This window comes from Tamandua tetradactyla, chromosome 8, assembly GCF_023851605.1.
Source record: "Tamandua tetradactyla isolate mTamTet1 chromosome 8, mTamTet1.pri, whole genome shotgun sequence".
In the NCBI taxonomy this organism is placed as follows: domain Eukaryota; kingdom Metazoa; phylum Chordata; class Mammalia; order Pilosa; family Myrmecophagidae; genus Tamandua; species Tamandua tetradactyla.
In genome coordinates, this window is record NC_135334.1 from 46,925,253 (window position 1) to 46,943,852 (window position 18,600).

Here is an 18,600-nt window from a genome sequence, read left to right on the forward strand (position 1 = left end):
TTACTTTATATAATAACAAAATACTCAGCATATTTTTTCTGTGTTGGAAGACTTTGTCAACAATTTTCTATAAAAGAAAAGGGTGAGTGAATGCACATGAATGTTCAATATTATTCTTCAATGTAATCAAAATAGATAATGGTAATGTTGAAATATTTTGGTAAACTTTTTGTAGTTACAAAGAAAAGTGTTCTTTTCTCACAACCCTGTGATGTATATGTGTATTATCAGGCCTCACTTGACAGATGAATAACTGAGACCCAGAGAACTGACACAAGTTTTCAGGGTTCCCCTGCTTATAGAAGATGGGACTGAAATTCAGACTTTGACTCTAAATGCCATGCTGTTTCTTCTGCCCAGTATAAATCATAGCATGGAAGTGATAAAAGTTTTTTGGGATATACATTTTGAAAGAAATTCTAATTATTGGAAAAGTGAAGACAGGGCCAACTTCTCCACCTAGCCTAATTATTCAGAGCTAGGTGGAGACTTCTTTTAGAAGTCTGACGCCTTCTGCTACTCTTAAAATACTTAAAAGAGATGCAGGTATATTTTGGATCAAGGATATATTCTCAGCATGGCTGCTAGCATGTGGTGTTTAAAATTGGGTGGTTAATCATTTAAAAGAATAGTGACTATGGTCTTTAGAAGTATATTGAACTGCATAAACTTGAAAGATAAGCTGTGTGATATGATAATGTAATGAAAAGTCCTGATTCTTTCTTAGTCCTGGGTTCTTAGCTCTGATTCTACTTCTTGACTATGCCTTTAGATAAGTCGTTTGAGTTTTTTGAGGCTTTATTTTGAAAAAGTGAGAAATGATACGTTTTCTCTTTATCTTTATTTTGAAAAAGAGGAAAGTGATACCTGTTATACGTCCTTTAAAGAATTGTTGTGAAACGCAAATACAATAATTGATAATGATGGCAATAATAAAGATTTTAATAATAATTAACCCCTATGTCATGTTTAGTATGTGCTAGGTACTGTTTTAAGTGTTTTACGTATTTTCACATAATCCTTATGGCAGTCCTCCCAGCTATAAGAATTATTGTCATCCCCATTTTATGAATGAGAAAAATGAGCCACAGAGAAAAAGTAGCTTTCTCAAGGTCACACACTGGCAGGTGGTGAAATCAGAATTCAGGAACAGGCAGACTGGTCTCAGAGTTGGGAATATGTATGGAATGAAATGTGTATGATAGCACTTTGACATTTGTAAAGCGTTTGACTTGCTAGTGTAAAATACTGTTACTCCAAAACTAAAAAAATAGATGTTTTCTTCATCCTTATCATACAGATAGAGAAATAGGAAAAGACAACAGCAAGGAAGAAAAAAAAAATCTCTCTTTTTTGTTTACAGTTTCTAGCAATCAGCTTATCTGGTAAATAGAAAACAGTATTCAAAATTACGGAGGGAAGCCCATGGCAGATATGATTGGATTGATGCCAGTACATTAGATTTTTGATTTAACATCTTTGGGTTACAGAGAAAAAGAGACTTCTGTTTTCCTACTGAATGTTTTAACTCAGTGCCTGAAAGTAACACCTGTGTTAACTTTCCTTATATAACTTTCAGATTTATGCAAAATATTGTATTTCATTGCACTGAAAGGGTAGTGACAGGTTGGTATAATAATCAGTTTTGCTCTGTCTTGGATAAGTAAAAACAAATCTATCCAGATGACCTGAAGAATAGATATGTAACTTGATCTGATTTTCATAATGAATTCATATTTATATGGTGCGGTGAGAAAATTGCATAAGAAATCATTTATCAAGACATGAGTTCTCCATATTTGTGCAAGTAAAAGTGTTTGTTGAACAAGCATTAATTGACTAGATCAATTGCCCTCTTTTAGTGTTTCCACCCTTATACTTAACTTGGGATGGAAGTGTTTGTTTCTAAAAGGAAAAGCAACTTCCAAGTATTGTTCTTTCAGCTATAATAATCTGACCAATTTGCAGATTAGTATGGTATTTCTTTCAGTTAAACTGTTATATAAAGAACTTTTTCCTTCTAGGCTACTTATAAAGCTATAAGTTAAAAAAAAAAAGTCTACTAATTATCATCTGAGTTGGAGTCAGATTTTTGAAGCAGCTCTGAGACACTCCTTTAAGGAGCTGCAAGAAGTGTTGGTATTGGTGCTGGGACTCAGGGTCCCTCAATTTACTCTGTAATCCTCACCCCAAAACCCCATGCACCCACTCATTTCTGCTAGAATACTTGACTTTTACCTGTTTTATTTATTTACATTTCTGGACAAGATGGTCTTTGAAGAAAATGTTACTTTTTAAAAAAAAATGACGTATGCAAGTCATTTTCTATTCAACCTGTGTTTTCGGACTTGCTGCTGCATTATAAAATAACACACAGATTTTTAGTTTGGGAAACACAGTTCATAGACCTGGAAATAAAAGAATACAAATTAAACTGTATCCAGGAACATGTGTATCTTAGAATCTTGGGATGTTCCAAACTAAGTGCCAACATGTGCCACTTTGAAGCCTTTCCCAGAGCTCAAATCCCCTTTGTTTCTCTGAAGAAGACAAAATCAATCTCTTATTTCTCTCAATCAGGTATTATGATAATAAGGCCATTTATTCCATCTCATTTATCCTATACATTTATTAACATAAAAAAACACAGGGCATTGCATTTAAAAATTAATTTTAAACTGTAAATAGCTTTGTGTTTGGGGATGTTTTTCTCTTTTGGGGATCCTGCAAACATTTTGACAATAAGTCTTTTGTGTCCAAAATGCTTTATAAACATTGCAGGCCTTTTATTATATAAAAAGAAAAAAAAAAACTACAACAGGATGACTAATCAAGCATGAACAGTGCTTATTACACTAGTCCATTGTGTAAGCATTGAGAGCAAAATTTGCATTCCTAGAAAAGCTTGTTTACAATCAAAATATAGAACCCATTCTTTAATGTTCTTGGGCGCATGCTATGTATGTGATTCAGATATTACTTACATGAAAATACTTTTTAAAAAGGACCTTTTCTATCCATGGAAAATTGAAGGAAACTTTAATTGTCAGTAGGAGTGACAGGATTTAAAGAAGGCAAGTGGTTTAAATCTTACTGTAATGACTATAGCTAATGATGACTGGAAGTCAGAAGAAACACAAACTTTCCCAAATCCTCTGAAGGCATTTGTTTACTAGATAACTGAAAAGATAATTGACTTGTTTCTAGGTATTTTAATTAAATTAAAAAATTTTCCTTTGTTTAAGTGCTTTTATTTAATAAAAAATTAAAGGCCTTCATGGCATAACTTCTTCCTAGCACAGTTATGTTTTAGTTATACTAATTACAATATAATTATAAACCACATTTTTTTGAATTAAGAATATATAATACTGTTCCATATTTTTTCATCTTTTCAGAAATTTTCCTTTTATAAGAAATGTTTTTATTGGGTTTTGAAATGCTAGATTAGGGGAGCTAAAAGGGATGTAAATGTATTTATGGTATCTGTTAATGCTTGGATTTTATTTTCTGTTTATTATTGTGAAGTGCCTCCAAGTATCAGTGTGATTGACAGTGGAAATTCTATTAATGGTCCATGAACAACCTAGCAAATCAGTGGAGGCAGAATAAAGGTCGTGCTCTGCTTAAGGTTATGCTGACAAATGGTGGTAGAGTTGGTTTTGTGAATGAAATTTTGGATCAGTCTTCTGCCTGAATATAGCGGAAGTCATGTATATATATATGTATGTGTGTGTGTACATATGTATGTAGTATATGTATATAAGTACATACATACTTATGTATTTGCTTTTTCCCTCTAATGTTTGTGCTTTGTGTTAAGTAGTTAATCAGTTAATGGAAACTTTACTTTTTTTAAGTTCAAAAGTTTGTATATTTAGTTTTCTTAGTGTAAATGAAGACATTTTACAGTACGGATCTGATTAAAATACTTTTATGGTCAAGTATTTTGCTTCATTTTAATTTAATTAGTAAGTTCCTTCTTATAAAGAAACCTTTATTTCATATTTCATCCTATTGTAATACCTTCTGAAAGAGGATGCTGTTTTATTTCCATAATGCTATTTGTTGAACAGTTTTTGCCAGTCAACTATTAGCGCCAAGTACTTTCCACTGATCTCTTATTTGATCCTTTGTATAATCTTGTATGATACTCATTTTAGAGATATAGAAAGAACTTTAATTAAGTAAGTTGCTAGATTTGGTAAAGTCTGTGTGACTTTAAAGCCCATATTTTTTAACCATTAGGCTGTATTTTCCGTTCTCTTCTGACTTCCCATTGCATCCTTTCTCTACTGGCACTATTATGAGATACTACATATCTGATATTCATTAAATTTAAAATCCTGTGAAGCAGTGAATCTGTTTTGAAGTCTTTTCCTCATGCATTGTGATGTCAGTAAATTTTTTGAAGGGGAGAGGAGGATGTAAAAAAAAGATTTAGGAGGTTCCTGCTCCCCAAATGGAGGGGAAAAGTGGGAAAAGCTGGAGGGGAGATGGCTAAGAGGCCTGTAGTTTGAAGTGAAGATTCTTTGTTTCCATCCCTTCAAGGAAGCTGAGGTAGTATTTGGGAGTGATAAGTGAACACCTTGCCATCTGGAGACAGTTTTCTTTACCTTCATAGCATTAAAACAGGCCCAGTAATATTGAGCAAAAGAATACTTCTGTAGTAGGTATCAAAATTTGTTTAATTTTTCTAATTTACAAGTATTTACCCTGATTAATACTAAGGCATGAGTATAAATTTAAAACCCCAAATCTAAATAAAGCAAAAAAGAAAAATGGAGAGTGTTTCCTTATTTAATTATACTGTTTTGTAAAGCATGTAGAGGTGTAATCCCTGTCACCTCCCCCCACCCAGTTATTAGTCTGTATAATTCTGTTCAACTAAATGCTATAATTTGAATATTAGAACTTTGAGACAAAGGCAGAACATTTCTCTTAGCATTAGTGTGGCAAAGGAAAGGCATTGTTAGAAGACCAGTAAATGTGGGGAGTGACTGTCACTTGATGACATTTCTGTTTTGATCTTGTGATGGAAGAAAACTCTTTGTCACTTGGTGAGATAGGGCAGGCTTGAGTGTGTGTGAGTGTGTGTGAGTGTGTATTCATTTGATAATCCTTTAGAACCAGAAGTTAACATTGTAATAAAACTGACTTGATTCTTTTAAATTAGGTATGAAGAGAATAATATGGTTTAAGGTGGAATGAGTGAATAAAAAGAGGCAAAGTTTAGTGAAAGTGACTTTCCATTTACAAGGGCCAAAGTTCTGTGAATTTGAATGAAGTTTTTTATGAGTACAAATGGCTTACAATTTCATATAAATTTTTTTCTTAAAGGAAGCAGGTAGAAAATTTATTGAGTACACCCAGAGGAGGAGCATGTGGGTGCTCTTGCAAAGACAGAGATGAGTGAAGCAAGAGGCAATAGGCAGTGTGGAGCCATTTATGTTTATAGATTAGCTGTACTTATCCCCCCATCTCCTGCCTTCTTCAGAGATGCTTCTTCTACCATCCTTTCTCTCCAGGGCAGTGCCTGGTGGCAGATAGTATATTTGGGTGGGTCATCCATAGATGACTTACTCAGGTGGTGGTCCTTTGGAGTCATATGGGTGGGCTGCTGCAGAGTGTTTCCCATTAAGTAGGTAGCCCCCCAGACACAAAGGGTGTCTGTGCTAGATATAGGCCCTTTTGACTTTGATTAATGTTCCTTGGTTAAGAGCTCCTTCATTTTTTTTTTTTCTCTCCCCTCTCTCCTTGTTCTAGCCTGACCCTTAATCTTAAGGAGGGTTATCATCTGTAGCTACTTCTGGCTTGTCACAAGGTATAGGCCCTGCCTGATGGGATGTAAAACTCTCTGGCTATCTCACTTAAGTTGAGAGGGGAGGAGTTGAGAAGGGAGTTTGGAACAGTTGAAAATCTTCACATCAGCATCATTTTGGTGTCTGGAAAAAGTAAATTTGGTGAGAAGCTTAAAAATGCAAGGGCTGTGTAATAGCAAGAAGAAGATAGCTTAGGAGCTGCATTGACCAAGTGAGACTGGGGAAGAGGGAAGGTGGCCCCCAGAGAGTGAGAAAGATTTTTCTAGAAGGCGTGGTGCATTTTGGTACTATCAAGAACTGATAATTTAAAAGTATGCTGCCAGTTCAACAAAGGAGGAGCTGAGTGAAGGTCCTGGCTTTAGACCTTCTATTTACCCCTACCATGGGACAGGATTGCTGGGATAATGGATTTGAGTGACAGGTCAAAACAGAATAAGTGACTCGAATATTAATTAAAATAATAATTAAAATTTTAAAATATTAATTAAAAAATTGTCACCCAGGGCTTGTTGAAACTGATGTTCTTCGGCAATGTCTAGGGAGCCAGAAGAGGCCCTGGTCCTCTTCAGTTTTGCTTGGGGGCAATTACTTGGCCTTTGGGAGGGCCTCAACTCCCCTCTGGGGCTCAGTGTCCCAGCTTTCCCATAGTTAGGGGCGAGGCCCTGAAAGTGCTTGACATCCCTGAGGGCACTCGTTATTCCATGCCCCATCTTTCCACACTTATAGCAGGATCTGGCTGGCTTCTCCCCTGAGTGGCCCTGAGGCGGCTATTTGCCATTCATGGCAAGTGCTATGATCCAAGCTTTGTTCCTGTCTCTCTTGCCTTTTTTTCCTCTGCAGCGCTGTACTGGTTATTCAAAATAGAAAAGGCAGCGTTCATGAGATCATTCATAGGGGTTTGTGGTCCAGAAGTGAGTTGCTGGAGTTTCCTCATATCAGTACCTGACTGACCAATAAAATAGGTTTTATGCACTATTTGCCCTTCTAGGGAGTCAGAGTCTACTTGGGTATACTTTTTCTTACCTTCCACCAGCATTCCCTTGTAATAGAGCAGGGTTTTCCTTATCCTCATGAGTTATGCACTGTAACATATTATAATTTACAGATTTGATGGTACACTTTTTAAGTTATCATGTGGTCACTGGCTTTCCAGTCTCCCTGACCTCTCTGGTAGTTCTGATTTGGGTTAGCATTTTGGAACTGCTACTGCTCCTCCTGCATATTGAATAGGCTGCTGACCCGTAAGTTGGTCTGCATGAGCCCTCAGTCCAAATTTGACACTTTTTCTCTGGAGTGCAACAAGAGGAAAAAATGACTTACATATCCCTCCAGATAAATTTATAGATTAATACCAGGCCCCAAAGGGTGGTATCACCCACCTGCTTGAGCCTCTTTGGATCTCCGCAGGATGGAGATGGGACTCCTGCCGTCTCCAAAGAGGGAGGCGATGGCTCAGGGTGAGCCATGTTTATGTCCTATAGGGGTGCCACATCAAAGCCCCTAGATTAAGCCAAGTGAGTGGGCAAGTTTCAGAGAGCTGAGGAGAGAGAGACAGACAGACAGACACAGGGTAGAGAGCCCGATGAGAAGAAAAAGCAGAGGCACACAACCAAACTTCCTGGAACTCACCAGGCCAGACAGTTGGAGAGTAAGTGACTCCTGGCTGGCTCACCAAAATATATTGCTGGTTTTTGGCTTCCAGGTTCTTGGCTGTGCTGTGAGAAACAATTCAAAAGTACAACACAGATAGAACAAATAAGTAGAAAATTTATTGAGTATACATGCAGAGAAGGAACATTCCTGACACTCTTGGAAAGACAGAAGTGAGGGAGGTGAGAGACTGCATTTTAATGTAATTTTTATCTCTGCTTCCTAAGGGTTGATAATGAAATAGGATTTAGTGCATTAGAATAATTTTATTAGAATATAATTGCAGTTTTATTCTAAGAGGAATTTTGAACCTCTTTGGTAAGGGAGTTTATATAAAATGAATAAGTATATGGATAAAGTATAATTGGTACTATTAAAAGAGTATTGCTGAGAGCTGTTATGCTCTGATCAAATTTGTTGCTTTGAAAAATGTTCTCTTTAGAATAGCTTCATTAATTTGTAATATGTGTGTGTTTTGTTTATAAATATTGTTTTATATAACATACTTGACTTATCTGGATAAAAATGCTCTTGAGGGCACGAATTAAGTTTTGCTTACTGTTGAGTATTGTAATTGTGTTTGTTCTAGAGTGCATTTAACTTTCTATTATTCTGCATTTTATTATTTGAAGATTATCCAGGGCCTGGAAATTTCTATTTATTTATGATTTAGGTATTCTAGCCATGTCAGTGCTGTTTTCTAACTCCGTTAAATGATTTTTTGGAACAGAATGAAATCATGATTATAATTTAATTTTCTAATAACTGTTCTGGTGAAATGTTTGGGCAGAAGAAGTTCCCATGTATTTGGGGATAAGGAACAAATTCTAATGATGCTGCATGTATGAGAGGCCTTTCTGTGGGGAAAGATTATGCAGCAAAACTAGGCAACAATGTTGAAAGATAAGTCTTTGAAACACATTTTCAAATGAAACAATTGTGTGTGTGTTTAGGGTGGGGGGGCACGTTTTGACTATCAGGAGATGAAAGGAATATTAAAAGTGGTAAAATCCAGGATAGCAGAAATTTCCAATATCTGGGAATGTAATTCTTCATTTCATCTATGATACTAGAGTTTTATGTCTAGGCTCTAAATCATGAAATCTTATATTTGAACTTCTTGTATAATAACTCCACCCCTGAAGTTTTTCTTACGGCCATTGAATGAATGTCATCATTGACAAGCCCTCACTTTTTCCTGCTTCATTTTAGGGACCATTCTCATTATGAAAAGATGTCTTTTAGTGTATAGGAAATGAATCTTTATTTATGTAGTCTTTCATTTAAATGGGTCATGGATATTGAACAATGACTGTTTAATTGGGAAACACTGGAAAGAAAATACTTTTTTTTACATTGGGGGCATCTAGTGATTAAAGCAGATACTATAGAATAACCTTGATTCAATTTGAATAGTAACATAATTCTTTTAATTTTGACCATTTGAAGTTGTTATAGAATTAAGGGTCATTTTAAAAAGTTTATTTGGACCATGAACCCATGAATTTTTATGTCTTTTCAGTTATGTTCTCAAATTCCATCCTATTTGACTTTTGTAAAAAATGAGATATGATTTCTTTTGACATTTTGTGACTTTTCTAGAAGTCTTTGTAATAAAAGCCTTGATTTCCTGAAATGTTTATTTAATGTGTTTTCTCTGTAAGTCATCTATCCCTTTAAATTATCTTAGTGTGAATAGATCTGGCCTCCTATTTTGTTGTTGTTATTTTTAATATAATGGATATGTTGTAAGTCTTACTCTGTGAAGGAGCTCTGACTTCTTTTTTAAAATTTTTATTTGTACAACAATGTACAAGCACATACATTCTTAACATACAAACATTCCATACGTGATGTACAATCAGTGGCTCATAGTATCATCACGTAGTTGTATATTCATCACCATGATCATTTTTTAGAACATTTGTATCACTCCAGGAAAAGAAATAAAAAGAAACTCATACGTACCATACCCCTTGCCCCTCCCTTTCATTAACCACTAGTATTTCCATCTATCCAATATATATATATTTTTAATTTTAACATTTGTTCCTCTATTATTTATATATTTTTAATCCATATGTTTTACTCATCGGTCCATACCATAGATAAAAGGAGCATCAGACACAAGGTTTTCACAGTCACACAGTCACATTGTTAAAACTCTGTCATTACACAATCATCTTCAAGAAACATGGCTACTGGAACACAGCTCTACAGTTTCAGGCACTTCTCTCTAGTCTAATACACCTTAACCTAAAAAGGGCATATCTATAAAATGCGTAAGAATAACCTCCAGGATAACCTCTCAACTCGTTTAAAATCTCTCAGCCACTGACATTTCATTTTGTCTCATTTCTCTTTTCCCCCTTTTGGTTGAGAAGGCTTTCTCAATCTCTTGATACTGAGTCTCAGCTCATCCTAGGATTTCTGTCCCTCGTTGCCAGGAAGGTTTACCCCCCTAGGAGTCATGTCCCAGGTATAGAGGGGGAGGGTGGTGAGTTTGCTTGCTGCTTTGGCTGAGAGAGGATAGGCCATATCTGAGCAACAAGAGAGGTTAGCTGGGGGTCACTCTTAGGGCTAATTTTAAGTAGGCTTAGTCTATCCTTTGTGGGGATAAGTTTCATAGGAACAAACCCCACGATTGAGGACTTGGCCTATTGATTTGATTGTCCCCACTGCTTGCGAGAATATCAGGAATTCTCCAAATGAGGAAGCTGAATTTTCCCCCCTTTCTCGCCATTCCCCCCAAGGGGACTTTGCAAATACTTTTTTATTCACTGTTCAAATCATTCTGGGACTTATCGGAGTATCACTCTGGGATTTATCAGGGCATCCCTCTGGACAAACCTATAAAATCTCATGCCCTATTCAAGGTTCCACGTACTTATGGTGTTCAATTAAACTGCCCATATAAGTTATATTAGGAAATGCACGAAATATAAGTACCAAATAAACATTTTTGCTTTAGTCTCATACCTAAGTTAAAGTTTTAAAATATGAATGACCATCTGTTTTCAGCACCCTGCAACACTGACATTGCTTTGTTCTTCTTCATGCAAAAACGTTTTTAAATTTGTACATTTCGTCACTATCATTGTATACTCTAGGCATTCCTAGATTATACCATCTGTCTATATCGTCTCTCTTTCCTTCTGGTTTCATTTGTGCCCCCAGCCCTCCTCTCGCTATCATTCTCACATTCAGCTTAATTTGGTGTACTTACATTATTGTTCTACAACTAGGAAGTATTGTACTATCCATTTCTGAATTTTTGCAGTCAGTCCTATTGCACATTCTGTATCCCTTCAGCTCCAGTGACCCAATATCTTCCATATTTCTATCTCCTGATGGCCTCTGTTCTTAACTGAAATTCTCCAAGTTCATTCATTAATGTTCATATCAGTGAGACCGTACAGTATTTGTCCTTTTGTTTCTGGCTAATCTCACTGAGCATAGTGTCCTCAAGGTCCATCCATGTTGTTACATGCTTCTTGACTTTACTCTGTCTTACCCCTGTGTAATATTCCATTGTATGTACATACCACAGCTTGTTTAGCCATTTATCTGTGGATGTTTGGACATTTGGGCTGATTCCATCTCTTGACAGTTATAAATAATGCTGATATAAACATTGGTGTGCAAATGTCTGTTTGTGTCCTTCCCCTCGTGTCCTCTGAATAGATACCTAGCAGTGGTATTGCCAGATCATGTGACAGTTCTATACTTATCTTCCTGAGGAACCACCAAACTTCCTTCCACAGCAGTTGTACCATTTTACATTCCCACCAACAGTGGATAGGTGTGCCTCTTTTTCCACATCCTCTCTAGCGCTTGTCGTTTTCTGTTTTATTGATAATAACCATTCTGGTGGGTGTGAGATGATATCTCATTGTGGTTGTGATTTACATTTCCCTAATAGCCAAGGAGGTTGAACATTTTTTAATGTGCCTGTTAGTCATTTGTATTTCCTCTTCTGGTAAGTGTCTGTTCATGTCTTTTGCCCATTTTGTAATTGAATTGTTTGTCTTTTTGTTGTTGAGTTGAACAATCTCTTTATATATTCTGGATACTACATCCTTATCTGACGTATCATTTTCAAATATTGACTCCCATTGTGTAGGCTGTTTTTTTTACTTTCTTGACAAAGTTCTTTGATGCTCAAAGTGTTTAATTTTGAGGACTTCCCATTTATCTATTTCTTTCTTCAATGTTTGTGCTTTGGTTGTAAGATCTAGGAAACTGCCACCTATTACAAGATTTATAAGATATTTCCATACATTTTCTTCTAAAAGTTTTATGGTCTTAGATCTAATGTTTAGGTCTTTGATCCATTTTAAGTTAATTTTTGTATAGCGTGTCAGATATGGATCCTCTTTCATTCTTTTGCATATGGATATACAGTTCTCCAAACACTGTTTATTGAAGAGACTTTTCTGTCCCAGGGGAATTGACTTGACTGCCTTATCAAAGATTAGTTGTCCATAGATGAGTCTGTATCTGAACACTCTGTTTGATTCCATTGGTCAGTATTTCTGTCTTTATGCTAGTACCATGCTGTTTTAACCACTGTAGCTTCATAATATGCCTTAAAGTCAGGTAGTATGAGGCCTCCAACTTTATTTTTCTTTCTCAGGATATTTTTTAGCTGTTTGGGGCACCCTGCCCTTCCAGATAAATTTGGTCATTGGTTTTTCTATTTCTGAAAAGTAAGTTGTTGGGATTTTGATTCGTATTGCATTGAATCTGTAAATCAATTTAGGAAGAATTGACATCTTAACTATATTTAGTCTTCCAATCCATGAACATGGTATGCCCTTCCATTTATTTAGGTGTTCTGTGATTTCTTTTAGCAATTTCTTGTAGTTTTCTTTAAAACTACATTAAATTTATTCCTATATTTTATTCTTTTGGTTGCAATTGTAAATGGAACTTTTTCCCTTGATTTCCCCTCAGATTGCTCATTACTAGTGCATAGAGAAACTACAGATTTTTGAGTGTTGATCTTATAACCTGCCACTTTGCTGTACTCTTTTATTAGCTTAGTAGTTTTGCTGTAGATTTTTCAGTTTTCAACATACAGTATCATAGCATCTGCAAATAGTGAGAATTTTACTTCTTCCCTTCCAATTTTGATGATTTATATTTCTTTTTCTTGTCTAATTACTCTGGCTAGAACTTCCAACACAGTGTTGAATAACAGTGGTGACAGTGGACATCCTTGTCTTGCTCTAGGGGGAACGTTTTCAGTTTTTCCCCATTGAGGATGATGCTAGCTGTGGGTTTTTCATATATTCCCTTTATCACGTTGAGGGAGTTCCCTTCTTGTCCTATCCTTTGAAGTGTTTTTCAACAAGAAAGGATGTTGAAGTTTGTCACGTACCTTTCTGCATCAATCTAGATGATCATGTGGTTTGTCTGCTCTGATTTGTTGATATGGTGTATTACATTAATTGGCTTTCTTATTTGAACCATCCTTGCATACCTGGGATGAATCCTACTTGGTCATTAATGGTATATAATTCTTCTAATGTGCTGCTGGATTTGATTTGCAAGAATTTTGTTGTGAATTTTTGCGTCGATATTCTTTAGAGAGATTGGTCTGTCATTTTCTTTTCTTGTAATATCTTTTTCTGGCTTTGGTATAAAGGTGATGTTGGCTTCATAGAATGAGTTAGGTAGCCTTCCCTCCTCTTCAATTTTTTTGAAGAGTTTGAGCAGGATTGGCACTAATTCTTTCTTGAATGTTTGGTAGAATTCTCATGCGAATCCATCTGGTCTTGGACTTTTCTGTTTCGGGAGCTTCTTAATGACCAATTCAATTTCTTTACTTGTGATTGGTTGTTGAGGTCGTCTCTTTCTTGTCAAGTCAGTGTTGGTTGTTCATGCCTTTCTAGGAAGGTGTCCATTTCATTTCTGTTGCCTGGTTTGATAGCATAAAATTGTTCATAGTATCCTCTCATTACCTTCTTTATTTCTGCGGGGTCAGTGATTATGTCTCCTCTTCCATTTCTGATTTTATTTATTTGCATCCTGTCTCTTCTTTTTGCCAGCCTTGCTAAGGGCCCATCAATCTTACTGATTTTCTCATAGAACCAATTTCTGGTTTTGTTGATTTTCTCGACCGCTTTCATGTTCTCAGTTTAATTTATTTCTGCTCTAATCTTCATTATTTCTTTCCTTTTGCTTGCTTTGGGGTTAGTTTGCTGTTCTTTCTCTAGTTCTTCCAAGTGAACGGTTAATTCCTTGATTTTTGCTCTTTCTTCTTTTTTGATATGGGCATTTAGCGCAGTAAATTTCCCTCTTAGCCCTGCCTTTGCTGCATCCTATAAATTTTGATATGTTGTGTTTTCATTTTCATTTGCCTCTAGATATTTTACTGATTTCTCTTGTAATTTCTTCCTTGACCTACTGGTTGTTTCAGAGTGTTTTGTTGAGCTTCCATATATTTGTGAATTTTCTGGCCCTCTGCCTATTATTGATTTCCAGCTTCATTTCATTAGCTCTGAGAAAGTGTTTTGTATGATTTCAGTCTTTTTAAATTTATTGAGACTTGTTTCATGATCCAGCATATGATCTGTCCTTGAAAATGATCCATGAGTACTTGAGAAAAAGGTGGATCCTGCTGTTGTGGGGTGTAATGTTCTGTAAATGTCTGTTAAGTCTAGCTCGTTTATTGTATCAAATTCTTTGTTTCTTTATTGATCCTCTGTCTAGATGTTCTGTCCATTGATGAGAGTGGGGAATTGAAGTATCCATCTGTTTTGGTAGATGTGTCTATCTTTTCAGTGTTTTCGGTGTTTGCCTCATGTACTTTGGAGCACTCTGGCTTGGTGCATACATATTTATTGCTATGTCTTCTTGTTGAATTATTCCTTTTATTAATATATAGTGTCCTTCTTTGTCTCTTTTAATTGTTTTACATTTGAAGTCTATTTGTTGGATATTAGTATAGCTGCTCCTGTTCTTTTCTTATTGTTGTTTGCATGAAATATCTTTTCCCAACCTTTCTCTTTCAATCTATGTTTGTCCTTGGGTCTAAAATGCTTCTGTAGACAGCATGTAGATGGGTCCTATTTTTTAATCCATTCTGTCATTCTATGTCTTTTGATTGGGGATTTTAATCCATTAATATTTAGTGTTATTAATGCAAGGGCAGTACTTTCTGCTACCATTTTGTCTTTTGGATTTTACATGTCATATCTGATTTTTCTCCTTTTTACCTTTACTGACAATCTTCATTTGTACAGTCTTCTCCACACCTCTCTCTGCTGTCTTTTCCTGTCTGTCTCTAGAGCTCCCTTTAGTATTTTTTGCAGAGCTGGTCTCTTGGTCACAGATTCTCTCAGTGATTTTTTTGTTTGAAAATGTTTTAAAATTTCCCTCTTATTTCTGAAGGACAATTTTGCTGGATATAGAATTCTTGGTTGGCAGTTTTTCTTTTTTTTGTATCTTAAATATATCATACATCTGTCTTCTCACCTCCATGGTTTCTGTTGAGAAATCTGTGCGTAGTCTTATTGGGCTTCCCTTATATGTGATGGATTGCTTTTCTCTTGCTGCTTTCAAAATTCTCTCTTTCTCTTTGACATCTGACATTTTGATTAGTAAGTGTCTTGGAGTATGTCTATTTGGATCTGCTCTGTGTGAGGTACGCTGCACTTCTTGGATCTGTAATTTTAAGTCTTTCATAGGAGTTGGGAAATTTTCAGTGATAATTTCCTCCATTTTCCCTTCTCTTTTCCTTCTGGGACACCCACAACACGTATATTCGTGCTCTTCATGTTGTCATTCAATTCCCTGATTCCTGCTCAGGTTTTTCCATTCTTTCCCCTGTATTTTCTTTTGTTTGTCGAATTTCAGCTGTCCCGTCCTCTAGTTCACTAATCCTATCTTCTGCCTCTTGAAATATAACATTGTAGGTTCCCATTGTTTTTTCATCTCTTCTATTGTGCCTTTCATTCCCATAAGTTCTGTGATTTGTTTTTTTAGACTTTCAATTTCTTTTTTTTTGTTCGTCCCTTTTCTTCTTTATATCCTCCATCAGTTCATTTGATTTGATTTTTGATGAGGTTTTCCATGTCTGTTCAAACATCCTGAATTGTTTCAACTCCTGTATCTCATTTGAATTGTTGGTTTGTTCCTTTTACTGGGCCATAGCTTCAGTTTTCCTAGTATGATTCATTATTTTTTTGCTGGCGTTTAGGCATTTAATATTCCTTAATTAGTTTATTCTGGAGATTGTTTTCACTTTTTTTACCTAGGATTTTCCTGCTGTATGACTTTGTTGTCCATTTGTTCTTTGACATTCAGTTCATCTTATTCTAGACCTCTAACATAAGTTTTGTTTAACAGATCAGAATTTTTCAGTTCTTGTTTTATGTTTTCTTACCTGCCTGTATGGTTTTTTTTTTTTTTTAAACTCTTAGGAGGGTAAACTTAGGTATTGTAGATCCCAGTCAGATTTTCCCAGACCAGACTGGCCTCCTCTCAGGAGGAAAGAGTCACTTGCATCAGTTTTCCCTGAGGATGGGACCCAACAGTTTGAAAGACTTTCCTATGAAGCCTCTAAACTCTTTGTTTTTCCTGCCATGCTCAATATGTGGCTTTGTCTAACTGCTGGTCCCACCAGCATAAAGTGGTGTGGTACCTTTAACTTCAGCAGACTCTCCCTGCTGTGAGTGTGGTTGAGACAGAGGGGAGGTTGGAGCCTGCTTTAATGACTTCAGTTTTCTAGACCCTGCTGTCTGAATTCCTTGAGGGAGGGATTTCACCTGAGCTGGGCCCCACCCTTCTCCTGGGAAAGGCACAGCCTTCAGGGAATTACTTCTTTCTTCTGACCAGCCTCTTTGTGTCTCACACAAGCTTAATTCCACCCTTGCCTGGGGCAGTTGGAGCCGGAGAAGCCTTGCAGTTGTATGCAAAGAGCAGTGAAGCTGTAGAAACACAGCCACAAAAAAAAAAAAAAAAAAAAAAAAGAAAAGAAATCCTTTTTAGCAGGACCCTTGTACCTCAGGTTTGCCAATCAAGAGGTTAAGTTGGTATGTTGCTGTAAGTATCTCCAGGTCCTATATGTCCCCTCCTTTCCTTCAGGGCCTAGACACTTTAAAGTATTTTGTGCTGTCCAATCCAAAAAAAAAAAACCTGTGTTTTTTGTTTTTTTTCCTTTTCCGTCAGCCCTGCCCCCTCTCCACTGACATAAAAACCAGCAAGCTCAGCTTTTACTGGAGGTTCAGCTGAGCTGGGGGCCTATCTTTAGTAATCAGAATTTGTTAATTAATTCCACAACTGGAGCTTGGTTAAGCTTAGCCCCTTGCTATTAGTAAAGTCTCTTTCCTTTCCCCTCTGGCAACCAGCCTGTGGTGGAAGGGCACTGGCCTGAATTATTTGGGGGGGGACTCACGGTTCTGAGTGGCATCGCAGCCATTCTGACTTATCCAGATTGGTGTATGCTGTGTGTCTGGTCATTGATGTGTCCTCAGCAGTTGTTCTGTACTGTTCCTGGCTGTTTACTAGCTGCTCTGCAGGACGGGCTAAATTACACACCTCATTAAGCCGCCATCTTTGTCCAGGAGCTCTGACTTTTAAGTTGGACGTTGTTATGATAAACAGACTTTACTGAGTTTGTGCCTTTTACAAAACTAGAAAACCAAAACTTACTTGAAAACATTATCAAAGCACCAATTAAAAATTAGTTTGAATTAAAGATGAATGTACTAAGAGGGGCGTGCAACCAGAGTAGTCATCAGGAGGATTGATGTTAACCTAGGAAGTCCTCCTGAGATGACCTTTTTTTTGAAGAGCAGAGTTTTATTCACAGTTTCAACAGGGAAGGAAGAAATATAGCAAGAACATAATTATATCTGTACTGGTGAAATTCCCAGAGACCCCAACCAGAAATCACAATGGAGCTACACAGATTTCTGAGATGACCTTTTGTTTCTTAGCCACATAAATGTTTGTTTTTCCTTCTAAACTTGAGTCTTAAACATTTTAATGGTAACTTTATTTTGTACTTTTACGCATTGTCAGTTGCAGGGTGCTGTCCGCCCCCTCCCCCTTTTCAATGTGAAATTGAGGTTTGGAGGGGCTAAACAGACAAAATCGCAAACCTTCAAAGCTTTTATACTTTTAAGGAAAGTGTCAGAGACCAGAGAATAAATAAATGAAACAAAAAGTATATAGAATTGCAATAAGTACTCTGGGAAAAATAATGAAAGGAAGGAGGTGGAGAGTGAAGTAGTAGGTTTGGAACTATTTGCAATTTTAAAATGACCAGGGAAGGTCTCACTAAGAAGCTAACATTTGGAAGAAGAAAAAATGAAAGAAGTGAAGGGAAGAACATGGGGCATTTGGGAGGAAAAAATTATACAGAGATAATAGAATGTATAAAGGTCCTGAAGTTGGAATTTGCCTGATAGGATTGAGGAATAGTAAGGAGGCCTGTGGCTAAAGTACAGGGCAGCAAGAGGGAGAATAGTAGATGAAGTCAGGGAGGGCAGAGGTTGGAGGCATGTAGGCTGCTTTAAGTACTTCAATGTTTTGTTTATTTTTCCCAAACACTTTGATTCTGAGTAACATTGGAAGGTACTGATTTTGAGCAGAGGAGTGACCATGATCAAATGTTTTAAAACTATCACTGCTGTGTTGAGAATAGACTGGGGAACAGAAACAAGGGAACTTTATAGGCAATTGGAATCATTTAGGGGGGAGTTGATAGTGGAAGTGATGATGATGATAGCAGAAGAGAAGTAATTGAATGCTGGACATGTTTTGAAGGTACAGCCAACAGATTTTCCTAACTGGCTGAATGGGGAGTGTAATAGAGAGAAAAATCAAAGTTGACTCCAAAGTTTTTGGGAAAAAAGTAGAAGGATAGTCTTAGCATTTACTAAGATGGGGAGACTATTGTTGGACTCAGTTTCAGGGAAAACAGCAGGAGTTTAGTTCCGGGCATATTGGATGTCCATCTGGAGGTATTAAGTTGTTGGAATCAGGAGTTCAAGAGAAGTCTGGGATAGAGCTATAAATCTAGGCCCATAAAGTTAGAGATATTATATTTAAAGCTGAGATTCTGGAAGAAGTTATTAAGGAAGAGAGGTTTATGAAGAAAAGATAAAAGGTACAA

The 18,600-nt window shown here is 36.5% G+C and overlaps 1 protein-coding gene across 4 annotated transcripts in view; it reads left to right on the forward strand.

The window, feature by feature from the left end:
• The window catches only part of MTMR2 (myotubularin related protein 2), a 156,766-nt gene that overhangs the window by 15,419 nt on the left and 122,747 nt on the right, over nucleotides 1-18,600 (forward strand). Inside the window, exon 1 of one of the 4 annotated variants that reach the window (XM_077113193.1) lies at nucleotides 4,825-5,060. The exons of the other annotated variants lie outside the window; for them this stretch is intronic. The gene's annotated coding sequence lies outside the window, so the exon portion shown is untranslated. Of the gene's footprint in view, nucleotides 1-4,824; nucleotides 5,061-18,600 lie in introns of those variants that run through there. 4 annotated transcript variants of the gene reach the window in all.